This window comes from Natator depressus, chromosome 1 (assembly GCF_965152275.1).
Source record: "Natator depressus isolate rNatDep1 chromosome 1, rNatDep2.hap1, whole genome shotgun sequence".
NCBI classification, from domain to species: domain Eukaryota; kingdom Metazoa; phylum Chordata; order Testudines; family Cheloniidae; genus Natator; species Natator depressus.
In genome coordinates this window covers 96,707,767-96,728,725 of record NC_134234.1, presented here as the reverse complement: position 1 = coordinate 96,728,725, position 20,959 = coordinate 96,707,767, and the positions used below count along the sequence as shown (strand labels likewise).

The following is a 20,959-nucleotide window of genomic DNA, read 5'->3' as shown; positions in this document are numbered from 1 at the left end:
CACAATACATCCCAGGTACCTAGCCTCTGCTAGCCCTATGGCGCATTTAGCGGGATTAGCAGTGAGGCCAGCCCACTTTAAGGTGCACAGTACTGCCTCAACTTTCTCCAAGTGGGTTCCCCAGTCTGGCATATAGATGATGACATCACCTAGGTATGCAGCTGCATAACTAGTATGGGGGCACAACAGCTTATCCATGAGGCGCTGGAATGTGGCTGGGGCCCCATGTAGCCCAAAAGGGAGGACGGTGTACTGGAATAGCCCATGCGGGGTGGAGAATGCTGTCTTTTCTTTAGCTTCTTTGGTCAGAGGAATCTGCCAGTACCCTTTTGTCAGATCCATTGTAGTCAAGAATCGGGCACAACCCAGTCGGTCAACCAGTTCGTCGATGCGTGGTATGGGGTATGCATCAAACTGGGATATTTCATTCAGTCGGTGAAAGTCATTACAGAAGCTCATTGTACCATCAGGTTTAGGCACCAGAACAATTGGACTGGACCACTGACTGTAAGATTCTTCAATAACCCCGTATTCTAACATTTTCTTTACTTTGGCCTTGATTTCTTCTCTTTTGGCTGCTGGGATTCGGTAGGGTCTCAATGTTTCCTTGGCTTCGGGGATCGTTCAGATATGGTGATAGGTCTCAGTCGTCCGCCCTGGTTTTGTAGAGAACACATCTCTGTTGCGATTAATCATGTCGGCTGCCTTGATCTTTTGGATCGGCGTCAAGTCGGCTGATATCCTCACTTGCTCGTGTAAGTTATCCTCCTGGGGAAGGGTCTCCTGCATGACTAAGCATGCCTCTCGGTCGTGCCAAGGTTTTAGAAGATTGATGTGGTAAATTTGCTCCAATTTCCGGCGGCCTGGCTGCCGCACCTTATAGTTCACCTCTCCCACGGCTTTGATTATTTCGTAGGGTCCCTGCCACTGGGCCAACAGTTTACTTTCTGCTGTGGGCACCAGTACCATCACCCAATCCCCTGGTTGGAACCGTCGAAGCTTCGCTTGGTGGTTATAATGGGTTTGTTGGGTCTCCTGTGCTCTCTCCAAGTGCTCCCGTACAATGGGCATAACTCGGGCTATCCGATCTCTCATCTGCAGTACACGCTCAACTATGTTCCTTCCGGGATTTGGCTCCTCTTCCCAGACTTCTCTGGCTATATCCAATATGCCCCGAGGGTGGCGCCCATATACTAGTTCGAATGGAGAGAAACCTGTGGAGGTTTGCGGAACCTCCGGGATGGCAAACATGAGGTAAGGCAATAGGGTATCCCAATCTTTCCCATCCCGGCTCACCACTTTCCTGATCATGGCCTTGAGGGTCCTATTGAGCCTTTCCACAAGGCCATCTGTTTGCGGGTGGTATACAGAGGTCCGTAGGGCTTGTACATGGAGCAATGAACAGAGATCTTTCATCAACTTGGACATGAAAGGTGTCCCTTGATCAGTCAATATCTCCTTGGGTAGCCCAACCCGGGCAAAGATCTGTACTAGCTCCTTAGCTATTGTCTTGGAAGCTGTGTTGCGCAGGGGAACAGCTTCCGGGTACCGGGTTGCGTAGTCCAGTACAACAAGCACGTGTTGGTGGCCCCGAGCTGTCTTCTCTAGGGGCCCTACCAGATCCATGGCTATCCGTTCGAAAGGAACCTCTATTATTGGAAGAGGTATCAAAGGAGCCCGCAAGTGCGGGCGGGGGCTATGTAACTGACACTCTGGACAACAGGTGCAGTATCGCCGGACATTTTCATGTACTCCTGGCCAGAAGAACCTCTGCAGGATCTGTGCCTGGATTTTCTCTACCCCTAGGTGTCCTCCAAACAGGTGACTGTGGGCGAGACTCAATATGGCTTTTTGATGTCTTTGTGGCATCAGAAGTTGTTGTATCTCTTGCTCCTGCATTTGCACCACGCGGTACAGGAGATCTTTCTTCACTATAAAGTACGGTCCGGGATCCCAGACCTTCCCATCCACGGTATCCCATCGATCTCGGCCACCTCTTTCCTGGCGTTTTCATATCTGGGGTCCTCCTCCTGGTCCCGCCCAAAAGTCTCTCTCCCGGGACTAACCTTCCCAAGCTCCCAGGGGCCGGCTTCTGCTTCTTCCAACGGCTTGCCGCCATCATGGCTGGGCGCATCTTCTGGCTCACCTTCTGTGGTGGAAGTTTCTCTGTTGGCTGCTTGTGTCCATCTGCCTACTAGGGAGGTCTTCTGGCCCTGGGTCAGGATCCGGGCTCCCAAGGCCTTCGCAGCCTTCCTCTCTTTTTTTGTCTTCCGGGTCTTTCAGGGGGCTGAGAACAGATCCTGAGAAATCTCAGCGAACATTGGGGGTTGACATACCCCTGGTAACGAATTGCTGTCCTCAGGGTCCCCACCTCCCTCCAGCCTCTCCGGGGGGAGTAAATTATCAAACTCTGTATAGTCCCTCCCAATGACTACAGGATATGGAAGTTTAGGAACTATGCCCACGGTCACCTCAATGGGATTTCCCTGAACCTCTGTCTCCACTGGGATGGTGGGGTAATGGCTCATGGCCCCATGCACGCACGTCACTGCTATGCATTTGGCTTGTAGCAGCTGACTATTTTTTACCAGCTTACCCGATATGAGGGTGATAGCACTCCGAGAGTCCACAAGCGCTGTAGTCTCTGCTCCATTTATCCTCACTGGCCTGGTGTAATTATGCGGGGCTAATGCTACCCCCGCGAGGTGGATAAGGGAGCATGGGACCTCCCAATCCCCCAAGTTACATTGCATAGGCTCCTTGGTGCTGGGACACTGTGCTGCTATGTGTCCCCACTCCCCACATGCATAACATCTATAATTGCTTTTAATCACTCCCCTATCCTGAGGGCTAGGGGGTTTAGTCCCGGGGTTCCCCCCACTCAGGCCAATCCCTTCCTTCTGGGGTCCCCACTGGTTTTTGCCCCTGTCATAAATATAAAGGGAAGGGTAAACCCCTTTAAAATCCCTCCTGGCCAGAGGAAATCTCCTCTCACCTGTAAAGGGTTAAGAAGCTAAAGGTAACCTTGCTGGCACCTGACCAAAATGACCAATGAGGAGACAAGATACTTTCAAAAGCTGGGAGGAGGGAGAGAAACAAAGGGTCTGTGTGTCTGTCTATATTCTGTCTTTGCCAGGGATAGATCAGGAATGGAGTCTTAGAACTTTTAGTAAGTAATCTAGCTAGGTACGTGTTAGATTATGATTTCTTTAAATGGCTGAGAAAAGAATTGTGCTGAATAGAATAACTATTTCTGTCTGTGTATCTTTTTTGTAACTTAAGGTTTTGCCTAGAGGGGTTCTCTATGTTTTGAATCTAATTACCCTGTAAGGTATATACCATCCTGATTTTACAGGGGGGATTTCTTATTTCTAATTACTTCTATTTTTATTAAAAGTCTTCTTGTAAGAAAACTGAATGCTTTTTCATTGTTCTCAGATCCAAGGGTTTGGGTCTGTGGTCACCTATGCAAATTGGTGAGGCTTTTTATCCAACATTTCCCAGGAAAGGGGGGGGTGCAAGTGTTGGGAGGATTGTTCATTGTTCTTAGGATCCAAGGGTCTGGGTCTGTAGTCACCTAGGCAAATTGGTGAGGCTTTTTACCAAACCTTGTCCAGAAAGTGGGGTGCAAGGTTTTGGGAAGTATTTTGGGGGAAAAGACATGCCCAAACAGCTCTTCCCCAGTAACCAGTATTTGTTTGGTGGTGGTAGCGGCCAATCCAAGGACAAAGGGTGGACTATTTTGTACCTTGGGGAAGTTTTGACCTAAGCTGGTAAAGATAAGCTTAGGAGGTTTTTCATGCAGGTCCCCACATCTGTACCCTAGAGTTCAGAGTGGGGGAGGAACCTTGACAGCCCCCCCCCTTTTCCACCTAGGACTCCCCAGGGGTTTGGCTGCTCAAACTTCCAGGGTTGGGGTCAGGTGCTTGCTTCGAAAGGGGCCTTCCTTGGGTAGTTGGGTCAGTTCCCTGGCTGTCATCCGTCTTTCTACCAGTGTGATCATCTCGTCGTACATGGACGGATTGTTCTGGCCTACCCATTTGCGGAGATCTGGCTGCAGTCCCTTCATGTAATGGTCGATGACCAGGGTCTCCAAAATCTTCTCCGGCCTGCACAGCTCGGGCTGTAACCGCTTCCGTGCAAGGTGTATGAGGTCGAATAGCTGGGACCTCGGGGTTTGTTCTCCTGGTATTTCCACTCATGGAACCTCTGGGCCCTTACTGCTGCCGTTACCCCTGATCGTGCTAGGATCTCTGCCTTCAGACAGGTATAGTCAGTGGCATCCGTGGAAGGAAGTCAAAGTAGGCCTTCTGGGCCTCTCCACACAAAAAAGGGGCGAGAATGCTGGCCCACTGCTCCTGGGGCCACGCCTCACGCTGAGCAGTCCTTTCGAATGAGAAGAGATATGCCTCTACGTCATCTCCTGACGTCATCTTTGGCAGACAACCAGTGGCCCTCAGGGTTCGCGTCCCGTCGGATCCCCGGGCCTGGGTGGTGAGGATCTTCAGTTGGTCCACCACCTCTCTCAAGAGGGCATGATCTTGGGTTGCCTGGCTCATCAATAATTGATTGGTTTCCTGCTGTAGCCGCATAGACTCCTGTTGTGCCATTGCCTGAACCCGGGTGGCCTGCTGGGCTGCCGTGGCTTGTACCAGAGCTCTTACCACCTCCTCCATTGTGGTACAAAGCAAACAAACAAACAAACAAAAAAAAAACAAAAAACAAAAACAAAAAAACAAACTAAACCCCAGTGCACTTTTTTTTTAAACCTCTTTCTTCTGCCACACTGTGAACGAAATCCCACTGCTGACACCAGTTGTGACAAAGCTCTGTCCTTGTCTCCATGGGTCCCGCATTTCCTGGCGGATTTCGCTAGCCTCAGAGGCTCACTGTGACCCTCCACGTAACCCTTCTTTCTCTAGAGACAAGGGTCACAGTCTACTGAGCCGTTTTCATCATAAGCCAGCAAGGGAGGTGAGGAGAAGTTATCCTTCCTTGCACAGTCTCTGTTGTCTCCCAGTCTCAGTGATTAATCAGGGGGCAAAGGTCGGGGGGGAACCCAGGCCCACCCTCTACTCCGGGCTCCAGCCCAGGGCCCTAATAGTATCAGCTATGGTAGCTGATCTTTTAGAAACATGACATGTACAATTCCCTGGGTTACTTCCCCCACAGCAGCCCTCAATTCCCCAAGCTCCACTTTGCCCTTACCTCAGGGCCTCCTTCCTTGTGCCTGATATGGTGTGTACTACTCAGCCTCTCCAACAGCACAACTTCCTTCCACAGCTCCTGACATGCACACCCACCTGACTGACTAGGAGGCTTTTAACTAGTTTCAGCCAGCCCCTGATTGGCTTCAGGTGTCCCAATCAACCTAGCATTCTCCCTGCCTTCTGGAAAGTTCTTAATTGGCCCCAGGTGTCTTAATTGACCTGGAGCAGCTTCCATTTCACTTAACCTGGTACCAGGGATTTGTTTAGCCTGGAGCTAATATATCTATCTCCCACTAATTTTCTATAGCCATCTGGCCTTGCCCCGTCACATCATATATAATCTGTTCCAAAACCCTAATAATTTTTGTTGACCTTCTCTGTACTGTTTCCAATTTTAATCTTTTTTTTTGAGATGGGGCAACCAGAACTACACACAGTATTCAAAGCATCAGCAAAACATAGGTTTATAAGGCAGCATTATATTTTCTCTTTTCTCATGGTTCCTGATATTCTGTTAGCTTTTTTGACTGCTGCTGCACATTGAGCAGAAGTTTTCAGTGAACTATCCATGATTACTTCAAGATCTCTTTCTTGAGTGGTAACAGCTAATTGAGACCCCATCATTTTGTATGTCTGATGTATGAATAATTGGGATTATGTTTTCCAATATGCATTACTTTGCATTTATCAACATTGCATTTCATCTAGCATTTTGTTGCCCAGTCACCCAGTTTTATGAGATCCCTTTGGACTTATTTTGAGTAACTTAGTATCGCCTGCAACCTTTGGCACTTTACTGTCTACCCCCTTTTCCAGATCATTTATGAATATTTTGAACAGCACTGGTTCCAGTAAAGATCCTTGGGGGATGTCACTATTTACCTCTCTCCCCTGTGAAAACCAACTGTTTATTCCCACTCTTTGTTTCCTGTCTTCCTAATCAGTTACTAATCCATAGAAGGACCTTCTGTGTTCCCATGACTACTAGTTTCGTTAAGAGCCTTTAGTGAGGGACCCTGTAAAAGGCTTTCTGAAAATCCAAGTACACTATATCGAATGGTTTCAGAGTAGCAGCCGTGTTAGTCTGTATTCGCAAAAAGAAAAGGAGTGCTAGTGGCACCTTAGAGACTAACCAATTTATTTGAGCATAAGCTTTCGTGAGCTAATCAAGGTCACTACAAAAGATTTTCATTCGATGCATCCGATGAAGTGAGCTGTAGCTCACGAAAGTTTATGCTCAAATAAATTGGTTAGTCTCTAAGGTGCCACAAGTACTCCTTTTCTTTTTGTGAATACAGACTAACACGGCTGCTACTCTGAAACCTATTACTGAACAGTTCTGTTACTCTTGGATCAGATCCTGTGCTCCACTTAGGACTGAATCAAGAACTGACTCTCCCCTTGTTGGTTCCAGGACTAGCTGCTCCAGAAAACAGTCATTTATGGCATCTTGAAATTTCTGCATCATGCCCTGAGACGATGTTTACCCAGTCAGTATGAGGATAGTTGAACTGCCCCATATTATTGTACTTTCTGTTTGGTAGCCTCTCTAACCTCCCTTGGCATTTCACAGTCACTTGTCACCCTCCTAGTCAAGTGGTCGATAGTATATTCCTACTGCTATACTCTATTATTCAAGCAAGAATTTCTATCCATAGAGATTCAATGGTACAGTTTGATCCACTGAAGATTTTTACCTTATTTGACTCTATGCTTTCTTTCACATATAGTGCCACTCCCCCACCAGCACAACCTACTTTGTCATTCCTATACACTTTGTCATTCCTTTACACTTTGCATCCTGTTATTACTATGTCCCGCTGATAAACCTCATTCCACCAACTTTCGGTGATGACTAGTATATCAATATCCTCGTTTAATACGAGGCACTTAAGTATTTAGACCCATCTTAGTATTTAGACCTCCAGCACTTGTACATTTGGTCAGTGTTTAGTTGCTTGACTTCATGTGTTATTTTTAAATGGCACTCTTGTACTTTAGACTGTTCCTCACTAGCTCTTACCTGTACATTACCAACTTCTTTTCTATCTGCTTTACTAGGATATAGAGTTGCCCCTTCATCCCTAAAGGATGTCTCTTCCCAAACTGTCTGCTCCTCTACACCTGTCAGTTTAAAAAAATCCTCTGCAACTTTTTATGTGAACACAGTAAAATGAGGACAGACATAATTCCATGCATAAGTGACAGGCTGCAACTTTTATTAAATTTTAACACAGGGTAGGGGCGCCACCCGCCCTCTATAACACTGATAGAGAGATATGCACAGCTGTTTGCTCCCCAGGTATTAATCACTTACTCTGGGTTTATTAATAAACAAAAGTTATTTTATTAAGTAAAAAAAGTAGGATTTAAGTTGTTTCAAGTAATAACAGACAGAACAAAGTAAGTTACCAAGCAAAATAAAACAAAGACATGCAAGTCTAAGCCTAATACATTAAGAAACTGATTACAGGTAATATCTCACCCTCAGAGATGTTCCAATAAGCTTCTTTCACAGACTAGACTCCTTCCGAGTCTGGGCCCAATCCTTTCCCTTGGTACAGTCCTTGTTAGTTCCAGTAGACATCTCAGGTGGTAAGCAGGGGTTCTCTCATGACTGGCAGCCCCTTTTGTCCTGCTCCACCCCCTTTTATAGCTTTGACACAAGGCGGGAATCTTTTGTCTCTCTGGGTCCCCACCCCTCCTTCTAAATGGAAAAGTACCAGATATAAGATGGATTTCATTATCAGGTGACATGGTCACATGTCACTGTAAGACCCCTAATCTCCATTCCCCATTGGCTGGCCCACACATATACAGGAAGGCTTTCAAGTAACTAAGGCCATTTACAACTGATTGTTTCTGGAGCACCCTTAATGGCCTCCACTTAATATGTTTACATCAGTGATACAAGTGTATATCTTATTCGCCTAACTCCAGATATAGAAATAATGCATGCAAACAAATAGAATGAACACACTTAGTAGATTACAAGCTTTCTAATGACACCCTACAAGAGATATTTAGCATAATGCATATTCCAGTTATGTCACATTCATAGACATATTTCCATAAAGCATATGGAGTGCAACATCACAGGGATGTCTACACTGTAGCTGGGAACAAGCTTCCCAGCACAAGTGAAAAGACTCACACTAGCTCCATCAAGTTAACACACTACAAATAACAATGTTGACATTGCGGCTCCGATAACAGCTCAGGCTCTCAAGACCACTTGGCCCATTGGTCTGAGCTTAGGCAGCAGCTCAGGCTAGTCACCCAAACAGCAACATCCACACTGCTATTTTTAGTGCATTAGCTTGAGCAGAGCTACCGCAAGTCTGTCTATCCAGACTGAGAGTGTTGCTCCCAGCAGTAGTGTAGGCACTATAATTATGTCTACACCTTAATTCAGCTTTGTCACCAATAAATCCAAATTAAGAACTAAAGCAGCTTCCTACATCAGTTCTGAACTAAACGTAAATCCCAGGGTGTGGAGCCTGTGCAAGGTGTATTCCAATTTCCGCTCTATCATGCAACTTGGGAATGACACTGCTTCAGTTAAAACTGATGATTCTAATGTAACAATGAGATTGCCTATTTCCCTGGAGCCACTAGAGGTGATTCTGTGGATTACTATCCACTTGAACATGAGTTGAAACTATCATTCATTTTGTCTTTTTTTTGAGGCAAAGAGGAAAGAAAGATTTTAATTAACCAGGTTTGTGATAAATATTTTTTAAAATAAAATGAATTTCTGAAAGGAAAATGACATAGAAAAATGTTGACACTGACTGTCCAAAGCTATTTAATAATTGTCATTTTGGCCTTCTTGGTAATTTCCTAGTCATTCACTAAGTCTCAGTGGTACATTCTTGTGACTTCATTTCCAAAAGGAAATAAAATATCCCAACATCCAATTATCTTTTACATGTACGGAAAACATTAATAAAGGGGTATTTGGTATTGATATTCAAAACTGTATTACAGGCAGTGGCCCCATAAGACAGCAGTCATCTGAGACATGCACCAATAAGTCTACCAACGCACAACCTATTGTGGCTTATTGCTGTACTAAAAAAAAAACCAAAAAAACAATGAACACACCCAAGAAATAGGAGAAAATCTGGAAATAATCATATGAAAAGCTACATACAGAAATTATGCACAATACTCAAAATATTCACAAAAGTCAAATAAAAGATTTTCAAAAAGAGCTATATTCTACTGTGATGAGGGTGTGCCTCTCCATCACATCCTCTTGTGGCATGTTGTGGTCCTGTAGATGCACTGCACTCAAGCGTCCCTGGGATCTTTTCAAACTATTACTCAGACTAGGTTACTTCAGCCCCTCTTTGCAGAGTCTGTTTTTTTCACAGTTCCACAATATAACCCTTTACAGGGTTGGTTTATTCACTCATTCTACACAGGTAACTTACTTCTTTAGACTCCCCAGTTCATGCCCTTTCTGGGTCCATGTCTACACTGCAATTAAACACCCACAGCTGGCTTGCGTAGGCTACTTGGGCTCCCAGGGCTCAGGCAGCAAGTCTGTAAAACTGGGATGTAGTCATTTGGGCTTAGGCTGGAGCCCGGGACTCTCTGGAGTCCTGAAACCTGGGCTCCCACCCGAGCCTGAGTATCTACACCACAATTTTACAGTTCTGCAGCCTGAGCCCCACAAGTCAGCAGACACAGGCAAGCCATGTGTGTCTAACTGTAGTGCAGATATACCCTAGAAGTCCTGGTCAGCTTCCTCCACTGTTCACGAGGCCTCAGTCCTCCTCCTGGAGCTGGACTGTACTTCAGACAATCCCCTTGTCCCTCTCTGTAATACAGGAGCTTCCTAGCTCTCCTCCTTGGGTCTGGACTTAGACTTTAGGCCAGCTGTTGAGTCTCCGGCAGCTTCTCTTCCTGGCTGGCCCTTTTCCAAATCAGTCCTTCTATCTTCAGGCTGTGAAGGCTCAGCGGCCAGACATTCTTCTGCTGGTGCCTTCTCCCTGTTAACTCAGGGCCCTACAGGAGCCTCCTTATACTCCCTGCAGCATCCAAGGGCTTTTGTGCACTATTGAGGGAGGCGGCAGCATTTATACTGCCCCCTTCTCCCACCTTAGTTCTTCATTGGCTAGGTGAGAAGGACACCTTGCCCCAACTGCTTTGCAAGGCTCCTAGCCCTGAGTCATTAAAGGAACAATGACAAGATCTCTTCTCCAATCACTATGTATTCCCAGGGCCAATTCCTCTCTAGCTCTATCCTCCTTAGGTCTATCTATCTATCTACCTATCTATCTAGTGGACCCTTAGAAGGACATGCTCTGAAGCAGGGTGGACTCAGCACTAGATATTACTGCTTTTAAGGGGCAGACCGTTCTGTCATATCTACAGTATGGCAAGAAACAATACAAGGAATATTTGTTACCAAACTGGTAACATGGCCATTGGACTCTTTACTGTTATCTGAAGTGAGAATAGATAAGACATAAATTGCAGTATGTTACATAACTGTAGATCAGAGCTACTCAGCTGCTTTAACAAAAACGACGTAGATTATCATATTATGTTCATACTGCAATATGGATTCTTCATCAGGTTACTCTGCATAATATTTATTCATGCCCTATGACAGATACAATGACATGGTTTTTTTATAAAAAGAAAGTACTGTTCAGAAAGATTTTCATGTTCATTACCTTTCAAATATCCTTCTCTCAACCTCTCATTTTGTAGGAAAGACAACATTTAATATTTAAAATATATGTATATACTTTAATTTGTTTGATGAATGATGATATCTAGTATCCATTTTTGGATGCTATTCTCACTTGGCAATTGTCTTGATAACTTATCTACCACTTTGTCGCAATGAGATAAGCAATACATTTGTTATAGTAACTCAGGCCTGATTACTCCAGTTGATTTATGTAGTTCTCATCCTTCGGCTGAATTTGTAGCCTGTATCTTGCTCACTGGGGAACAAATATTATGCTTACAATAATGAAGGTAGTACAATAACTTCCAAGTGACTGACTGACTTCATGAACTGGAAAAACATTTTCCTATTTTTTTTTAAACTAAAGGTCAGTAGCTTTACCCAGCTGCCATAACAGATTAATCAGACCTACTGTATATTTTTTAAAAAGTACATTTATGTACAAGAATCTCAGCAAGAACCCACTCACTGATTGGTGCTAATAAAAGGGCTTAGTTTGGATGCCCCCAAGCCTAAAAAGAAGAGGGAAACAGTGACAGAATGGTGCTGTGTAATTTATCATTGAGTAGCCATTGATTATGATGTATTGAGCTCTCCATGACACACTTGAGGGCACACTGGTAGGACTCCTCGAAGATCAATGATTACACTAAAAAATGCCATTTTAAGGCACATTCATCACCCACTAATCAATAGCCTTAAAATGGTCTCCAGGACATACGATCTTTATAAGCATAGCTGCTAGGCTGTCTTCGATCACTTGTCACCCTCTGACTCAGTTCTTGTTACCAGCAACTACTGCACATGTTCCCACCTTCTGAAGGAATTTGGCTTTTACAGAAACAAACAAAAAACAGGCAAATATAGGAGCTGCATTAACTGTAGTCAAGATATTGAAGCACAATGAGTTTGTTCCATAACTTGTGGTACAAAAGGGGCAAGACCTTAATGATTTTTGTTCTTTCACGAGGCTGAAAAATTCCATTCTATCGATCATATAGTTTTGCGTGCCACTGTCAATCAATTATGGGATTCAGACTTAAAGAAAAGTATCCTCTGCTCTGAATAACAGTAACCGGGACTAGAAGAGAAGGAAAGACAAACTAAATGTAAAGATTTGTTTCACTCCCCATGTACAGAGGAAAAGTGCAGTTAGGAATTTGCATCTCCTCCCCTGCCAGGGGAGCTTGACCAGCAAGGACACACACCCCTACAGGACAGGAGTTTTATACTGTGTGCAGGGCCCTGTAGGAGTCCCGGGGATGGAGACTGGCATGGAAGTGCCTTGAAAAGATGTCTCAAGGGTTTGCCAGCCTACTCACTGTGTGTGTCATGCTGGCCAGCTCGAGATCTGCTGATAGAGTGGGGACTGCACGTGACTTGCCTCATTGTAGCTGGGCTGCAGACAGGGTTCCTACCAACAGTGTGAATCGGGCTTATTGAGTAAACCTAAGGCTTCCTGAACCACACTGTGAATGGCTGCACTGAGTGACTCACAGTGGAGGGAGGCATAATATTCCCAGGCACTGTGAGGAAGGGCACTCACTGGTGGTCTCTGCTATGCTCTGTAAGGGTATATTGTAGCATGCTTCCCCCAATGCAGCCTGATGCATGGAGGATGCCTACTCCCAGCCCATCATGAAATGACCCTTCTGGGCTATGCCGTACTAGCTGCCCAAAAGAGACGCTGTGGGTTTGTCCTGACCAAGGTCAAAAGATGTACCAGAAATTCAGATAAGCTCAGGCTACGGGGGGAAAAAAAAAGGATCCAGTTCTGAATTAGCGATGCCCAAAACTTGGGCATGTTTGGATTCAAGGCTTTAGTTTGGGAAATTATAGAGATGGGGCCAAGCTGCGCAGTTCAGATTCTTAAACCATTACTTCCCCAAATTTGGGTGTGTGTGTGCTTATATCCAAGCTTTTTATTGAGACCCATCTCTCATTTTATACTGGCATTTGCTATTGAGAAATGGTTCATATATACATATATTAAAAAGAGACAATTATAGCTCCTGCTGCACGAATAATTCCCATGCCAACAATATTGTAAAAATTAGCAGAAAATATCACAACTCACTCTAGGAGAATTACATTTCCTGTGGTTTGTTAAATATTTTTCCACCTCCCCTACTCCCAGTATAATCAATCACCTGTTCTTTATGAACTACACAGTGGTGTATATTTAAAGATACAAGAGAAAGTCACAGAGCAGCTTCAGCAAATGTGATGTCCTGGACAGGAAGTAAACATGGTGCCACTACTTTAAGAATAAATACATAAATAAAAAGCTTAGTCTCGCTTCACTGTTTACAACTAATGTAGTTATTATATTAAGCAACAGGACTTTTAATATCTAATTACAGTATTTATTCTCCCAAACAGACTTCAAAGTCATTATGAGAATCTGGTTAGTTGTTTCAGATGAGCAATTTAATGTTTAGGCTAAATAAATAGTGCTTATGGGATAATTATTTTGAATATTATTTAGGAAAACAAAACTAAATCACATTTTAAATTTTCTAGCCTTTTGGATAGAACCAAAGCCAAGATCCAAACACAAAACATTGTGGAAGTTCCATTCTGGGCCTACAACTGGATTGTGCAGCTGGATCTTTGTGACTGTGCAGGCTGCCTGGAGTCCCACTGAAGTGGATAAGGCTTGGCATAGGTGCTTACAAGACTGGAGCTTGGATGAAGATCCAAACTTTGCAGTTCATCTGTGCTGCAAAGAAAGTGCAACATGTGAGCTGAAGTTTGTTGGGGGAGTGGGGTTGGTGTAGAATGCGTAAAGTAAACATCATAGCATCTGCCTGGTTAAAGTCGCAAAACAGTTTTCATTACTGTCCCTGCTCTCCCTATTTTTTGGAAGCATAACTTTTCAGGCTGAAATTGCCCAGGTTTGAGCTCTGCCTGATGGAGAATTATTCAAGCTGATTTTGAGTGAGAAGAGAGCAAAAATCTATCTTTCCCCTTTCAAAATATTTACAGTTTACACAGCTGAAGTGTAAAAGTTGCAATCTGCCTTGTTGGGTATAAATGAATGGCCTTCTCCTGGAGGAAATTGGTTTTGATTTCACCAAGCAATACGCCTTTGAAAATCATACAACAGTATGCAAAGTATATTTTTGTGCTAACTCATTAAGTCCCTGATTCAAAGACCACTGAAATCAATGGAAAGACATGACTTCAATTGGCTTTGGATCAGGCAGGAACATGCCTGATCCAAAGCCTGATCCAAACATGCCTAAGGAAGGTGCTGCGTGTTTCTGTAAGTTTGTGTAACTATGCCATGAACTATCCTCAGAATGGCTCCCTCAAACCAGTCAAAGCACTTCAAAATTTTGAGGAATAGCCAGATTCCGGTAAAAAGGGATGATCCTTCTCCTGGTTTTCCCACCAGCCTAGGGTACTGGCGTAGATCTAGGAGCCATGAGATCCCAAATTCTAAGCCCACCTCTTCTCTTAACTGGCCTTCACAAATCTTTTCATTTCATAAGCCTTATTTAGGGTACAATTCTGAAAGGTGCTGACCACTCTGCATCTGATGCAGCAAAGTACTTAAGCATCTGAATAGTCTCACTGGCTTCAATGGGTCAGTGTGCTTACAGTTAAGCATGTGCTTAAAGTGCCTTGACGGATCAAGACTCCAAGTTCTCAGTACCTTGCAATTTAGAGCCCATGAGGAGACCTCATTCCTCTCTTAAAAAACAAAACAAAACGGTATGCTTCAGTAAAAGTGACCATACATGGATCGGAAGGAATATACACTCTCTCCACAGACAGAGATGTAGAAATGTGAGGGTTTCAGGAAGTTTGTGAGGAATTTTATCCGTCTATGTGTTTTCCAACTTGATTAGAAAAATGTAAGGTTTTAAATTCTCTACATATATAATTTATCAAATTATGTGTAATCAAAATATTAAAAGTATAAACTAAAAGTTGTTAAACCTTGATCCTGTGAACATGCAAGTGCTTATCTTTAAGCATGTAAGCAGTATTTAAAAGTTAAGCATGTGCCTAAGTATCAGAGGGTGGCCGTGTTAGTCTGTGTCCACAAAAACAACGAGAAGTCCGGTGGCACCTTAAAGACTAAGTGTTTGCCAGATTCTTTTTTAACTGAGAAGATTTACCTTTGTGGTTTTCACTTTAACATAAATTAAGAAGCAATTTATTACCTGTCAAGGGAAATGTAGTTGTATTGCTAAATTACTGAAGAATAACAGAATTAATAAGATGTAAATTTGTGGTTTTCATGACAGACTTTATATGATTAGGGTCATAGTATTGCAATTTTCCCCTTTCAAATAGAGAACAATAATGTGGGGGAAATAAATACGTCTTCTCAGATTGTAATGACTCAACTCTTTTTGAATTCCTCTTTCCATAAAGGACCAGGATGAAAAGACATTGAAACACTGCACAGTATTGATCTTACCAAAAATGCAGAAATTGTCCAAAAAATCATCTTTGGTCAAACTATTTTTTGAGTTATATCCTATAATCTACTGCAGCACACACATAAAATGAGTCAAATGCGTGCATTTGTCTGTAGGAAAAATGAGCTGGGGGGGAATCTTGGGAGCTGGTTACTCGTCATTTTGCCTAGCAGATTTGACTAGCAGAGGGAAACCAGTTGGTCTAGACTGTTAAGTAGGCAAGAGCATAAAGGTTTTATTCCTGTTTCATTATACAGGTCAAAGACACAAAACAATACCATAGAATGCTTGAAAACAAAGCCTGATGAATTATGTGATGTCAAGGTTTCTTGGACAACGATTCTAACAGCTTGGCTCACAACACCATTCTATTCACACACACAAAAGGTTCATTTAATTTTTGCTCCAGTCTGAGATAATTGTCCAAACTAAAAGAAGAAAAATGAAAAAACCTTATGTGCTGCAAGAAAAGTTAAGGGCAAGGTAATTTATATTAGGACTAATTTCCCCATCCATTTCTCCATCTTTTTATACACATTAGAGAAAGGAAAGGCTTGTGAGTTGATGGCATTGAGATGGATAAAAGAGAATGTCAGAGATACATAATGTAGGTCTTAACTTCATACCTGGCACTACCACAGTGCTGAAGGATTAGAATACTGTCAAGTATCAAGACATGGCTTTGATGTGCTGGATTTGGGGCAAGGAACAATTTCAACTGACGCAATGTGGTTGAATGAGTACATTTTTCTAGATACTTACACTGTGTTCAGCACCATAATATCTAAGTGCACAACATATTTGTCTTCAATTTACTGATGGAGAAACTAAGGTACAGAGTCATCAAGAGATTTGCCTAACATCACACAGTGAGTCAACAGTGGAATGGGAATTAGGCCTCAAATCTCCTGACTCGTAGGTCCTGGGTTTACCCCTTACATTATGTTACCTGCCTAGACATCAGCCTGATCAGTATTTCTTGTTTTTGCCTAGACTGAGAGCCAGTCTTATACAATCAGGGCTATGATTGATGGAGGCCTTGACTGGTTACTTTGAAAGCTGAGGAATCAAGACATGAACTGATTGCGATTATCAGTCAAGTGAGCTCTTCTTCATGCAGGCCTACCTCAGTGCAGGGGTGCCTCACTCAACAAGAATGCTGCATCAAGCACCACCAGACAAGTGGATCAAGACTCGGAGGTTGTAAAGCTTCATTGCATTATGGTGACACCACACACGCAGCCAAGCTGACTACCTCAACATTGTCAGTCAAGGAACAGCTTTTTGAGCCTATATCAATGGGCCTGTAACGATGAAGGCAACAATAATACAGAATAAAGATGACCAGTTATGACAAGTATGGATTGCCTGAGGTCAAATTATTCAAGGATTCCAGCTCAGCTTCTGCCAATGGAGCCAGAACTGAAGCACTCAGATAGCCGGCACTGTGAGGTTCAGTGCTTGGAAGCCCTGACTGACCCAAGATGTGATGTTGCAAAGCAACCTGGCTCATCATTAACAAAAAATACTGAGAACACTGGGGGCTAAAGAGGTTAGGAAAGAATGCTAAATCGGTGAGTAAGAGGAGAGAGTTGAGGAGGTATCAAAGAGGATGAGGCTCCCATATTATTTGACATACTTGGCTACAGCATCTTTCACAGATGGCAGGCAAAATGGAACTAGTGGTAGGCACAACAGGAGTTGCCAATATTCTATGGTCTCTGCCAGAACAAAGAGATGTAGAATTTTGAGCCTGGGGAGCTTCCTCCTGCTTGATTTCAGAGATACGGACCCAAAAGCAGTGATCTGTTATGATGGGGTACCTTTCAGGGAAAGAAAAAGAAACACAAGGAGATCACACAACTGTATACAAGCCAATGGAGTGCTTTCTGCATGACACATCTAGACTTCCAAAATCTTTGAAAATTTAGATGATTGAAAAAGGAGCTGAAACAAAATGTTCTTGATGGTAGATAATCTTCCTTACTATTGCTAAGATATGTTTTTCTGACCTTTACTGAATGAAAAATTTTATCTTAGAAGCTCATTTCACTTTCCCATTTTAAATAATGAAACTTATGTATCTTATTTAAAATTGGGAGAGCAGAAAAATACATATCTGTCATGAGGGAAAAGATGGAGAAAGCACCAAGACACATTTATTATTTCTATAAAATATTCAAGTACAATTTGCAAGGAAGTTGCTATTGCCTTCCTTGGTACTTTTAAAGAGAGTTTGTTTGCTTCTAAATATTTGCGCCAACTAAAGAAAAGAAAAACAAAAAGGCAAAAGTTTGTGAGGAGGAATACCATAGTATAAAGAGTAGCCTTTCTTTGAGTGGCAGCATGGCACAACTTCATACTGAATGAGTAACTTATTTTTGGGGTGAGCCCTGAATCTGGTAACACTTCACACTCTCTGGGAACAGATTCTAGGTTATAAATATTCTATTTGCCTTTTTTCTTTTTCTGCAGTTTATTAAGACAGCATCACTAGCTGTGCTCTAAAGTCAAGTCAAGTGAATATAAAACCCAATTAAGAATCCTTGATACAGGCAGACAGGCATGTAAATAAAATACAACTGCGTTAACCCTGATGCATATTTGTCACCTGAATTTTACACTTGTTTTAAAATTAGAGCAACTGTAAGAATGAGACAAAAGAGACGCAAATAGGCTTTTTTGGCCATGGGTGATAAACAAAACAAAAAAACCCACGTGTAATACATTAAAAATTAAGAAACTCATCTACTAGCACTCCAGACATACTTAATAACTAACAGCATTGCAAAAGGGAGTGAAATTTCAGAGTCAAAAGCCTGTGAGCACAAATAGTCCTAGACAATTTATAATTCTGTACAGTAAATAGCAAGGTCCATAATTCATAGGCTGAGCATTAATGAGAATATTTGTTACCTATACCCATAAGAAAGATAAGGAGTTCTATAATGTGGTTTATCCTGTACTTTGTGCCTTTCAAGGGCAGCAGGGAAAGCATCCTGACAGCAAAAAGCAACAAGAAATATTGCAATGACCTACAGATTTCCTATTTTCACATCAAACTAATATATGTATAGAGACGTTAAAGAACAGTTCATCCCCACTGACAGTTTCCAAATAACTAGATGCTTTTTAATTGCTAGGATAATTAACCTTAATGGTATAATTCTATAGCTCCCAAAAATAATAATAATAATTTCCCATCACTACCAACTCACTCAGCAGATCTAGAAAAAATGATGTACAGCAAAATCACTGAGACGGGAAAACAATTTAAAAAGGGGAAAAAATTTACACATAAGAACTGTAACTTTATCAGATTTATCTGCCATTATTGTCAGCACTGAAGGAGTAAATATATGCAAGTTAACTTCTTTAGACAAGTCATATATATTAATAATTACCAACTGCCTATTGGTTTTAGGTGACCTTTTTCAAAAACATGCCAGCTCTCTCAATTTCGACTAAGCACTGCAGTTCATCTTTTAAAATCAGCAATGTTTTGAACGATTTATTCATATGTACCCACACTCCCTGCAACATTCCCTGCTGAAATAACCTCTAGTGAAGACACAGTGACATACGTCTTTGTTGCTAAGCTTAATCTATTAGCCATACATAACAAAAAAATGGATGGTTTTGCTTCTTTAGGTTAATGGGTAGATGTGGTCAAATGTCATCTCTCCCTAACAGCAAAAAAATATCGGTGGCATTTTAGAACAGAAAACTAGATGCTCAGTATTAGTCACTAACGTGGGGGTGGGAGTGGGGTGGGGTTAAAGTAATAGTGACAATATGAAATTTCATATCTACCATTATTTTGTGTTTGATACAAGTTGCCAAAATAACCCACAAAATTCTCGATAGCATTCCCATGTCCCCTAACAAGTCTTGCTGGTCTAACCCCTTCCCCTTTGCTTTTTTTCCTTATTTTTTGGTTTTCGGCCAAAAACCTTATTTTTGTAATTGCAGCTGCTGTTTCTACTTTCTCTGAGTTGATCTGGAAACATTCCCAGAAAAGGTGGCAGTATAGATGCTTGAGTGACGAGCAAACAAGTAGTTGCTATTTCAGCACATTAGAGGGACTGCAGGAATTTGTTAACCATGCTCAGTTGCTGTTTTTAAGCTGGTGTGGAAGGCTTCATTAAGGGCAGACATGCATGTGTGTGTGTACATGCAGAAATAATTAGAAGCTGGAAGCTCCTGACCGATCAATTGTGAGCTCTATCAAGGGTGCAAACGTAGCAGCCACGCTGAGCACCAGTCAGATCCTTCTCAGCCTTACAGGGAGAAAATAGAGCAGCCGGGGTAAACCAGATTGAATCTGTGGGTTGGCTCCCAATGCAATTTCCTGTAATTTTACAGAAGTCAAGGGGATTGAGACTAGGAAAACACCATAAAGGAGGAATCACAGACTGGAGGCCAAATGTCTTCGTGAGTTGTATTATGTCACTGAACCAAACACATTGTGCGATCCTAACAGCTACAGCAATGGTAATTTCTTATCTGACGTTGTGCATGTGCTCAGTATTGTGGACACTGAAACAACTGGTTATATACTCCAACTAAATGTTTTATCTATTTGTCAATATAATATCCATAGTAAGCTTGCATATCTGCTTATGTAAAAGCAGAAGATCTCCACTTGTCACAAGTCCCAATCCCTGTACTTATTTTGTGAGGCTTAAATAGGGTCGGCCTTTGGGAAAACAGTGCCCTGGGCGGACATGTATTTTGGCGCCCCAGCCTCCACTGCCTCCCCAGGTTCCCCACCCATGCCCTTATTACCCCGGCTCCTGCTGCCTCTCCGGGGTCCCCACAGAAGCCCAAGGGGAGGTGCAACAACAGGAGGGTACAAGAGGGCTGTGGCGGCAGGGGAGCAATGCTGAAGAATACTTCTGGAGATGACTCTGAGATGTGAATTGTAAATGTAACATTTTGCAGAGCATTTACTTAGATGCAAGAGTTATTCCCTAAATGTTAAAATGTGACTAAACAGCAAATACATGGAATATCTGGTTATTGTACATAATACTAAAATGTAAGTATATGTGAATTTGCATTGAAGAGTTTTTTCTAACAGCATCAGACACATGCTTGTGAAACTGTGTTCCTGGATAGGTAAAATAATCATCTGGTTCATATGCAGACTTGTCTCCTAGGAGGCACCCAAAGATATTTTGCTTTACATTAAGGGCAATTCCTATGAAATACCCTTTATATTTTTTTTTGGCATGACCTAGATTTGTTTTGAAACTCCCAATCATCCTACTGTGCCTTGGTATGTTAGAGCTGGCTGCCCCTTTCTGAAAATTTTCTTTTTTCTGAAGTAATTTATAAAAGGATCAGCAAAAGTTGGATACAACTTTCTTCAGCAGCAAGTATACCAAAAAAGGCCACCAAGAGCTGGACAAACTAGCAGTATAACCTCAGATATTTTATTGTAACCATCAGTAAAAAGGTTAACTGTTCAAATTTTCATTAGTCACAAAAATACTTTTATTTGCTGACCAACTAGAACAACTAGCAAAAGACACAAATATAACAGCAATTTTTTTTAAGTACATCAGAAGCAGGAAGCCTGCTCAACCATCAGTGGGGCC

General features: G+C 42.5%; 1 protein-coding gene across 1 annotated transcript in view; it reads right to left on the bottom strand.

The window, feature by feature from the left end:
• The window catches only part of HS6ST3 (heparan sulfate 6-O-sulfotransferase 3), a 544,711-nt gene that overhangs the window by 60,598 nt on the left and 463,154 nt on the right, over positions 1 to 20,959 (bottom strand). The gene's annotated exons all lie outside the window — the stretch shown is intronic.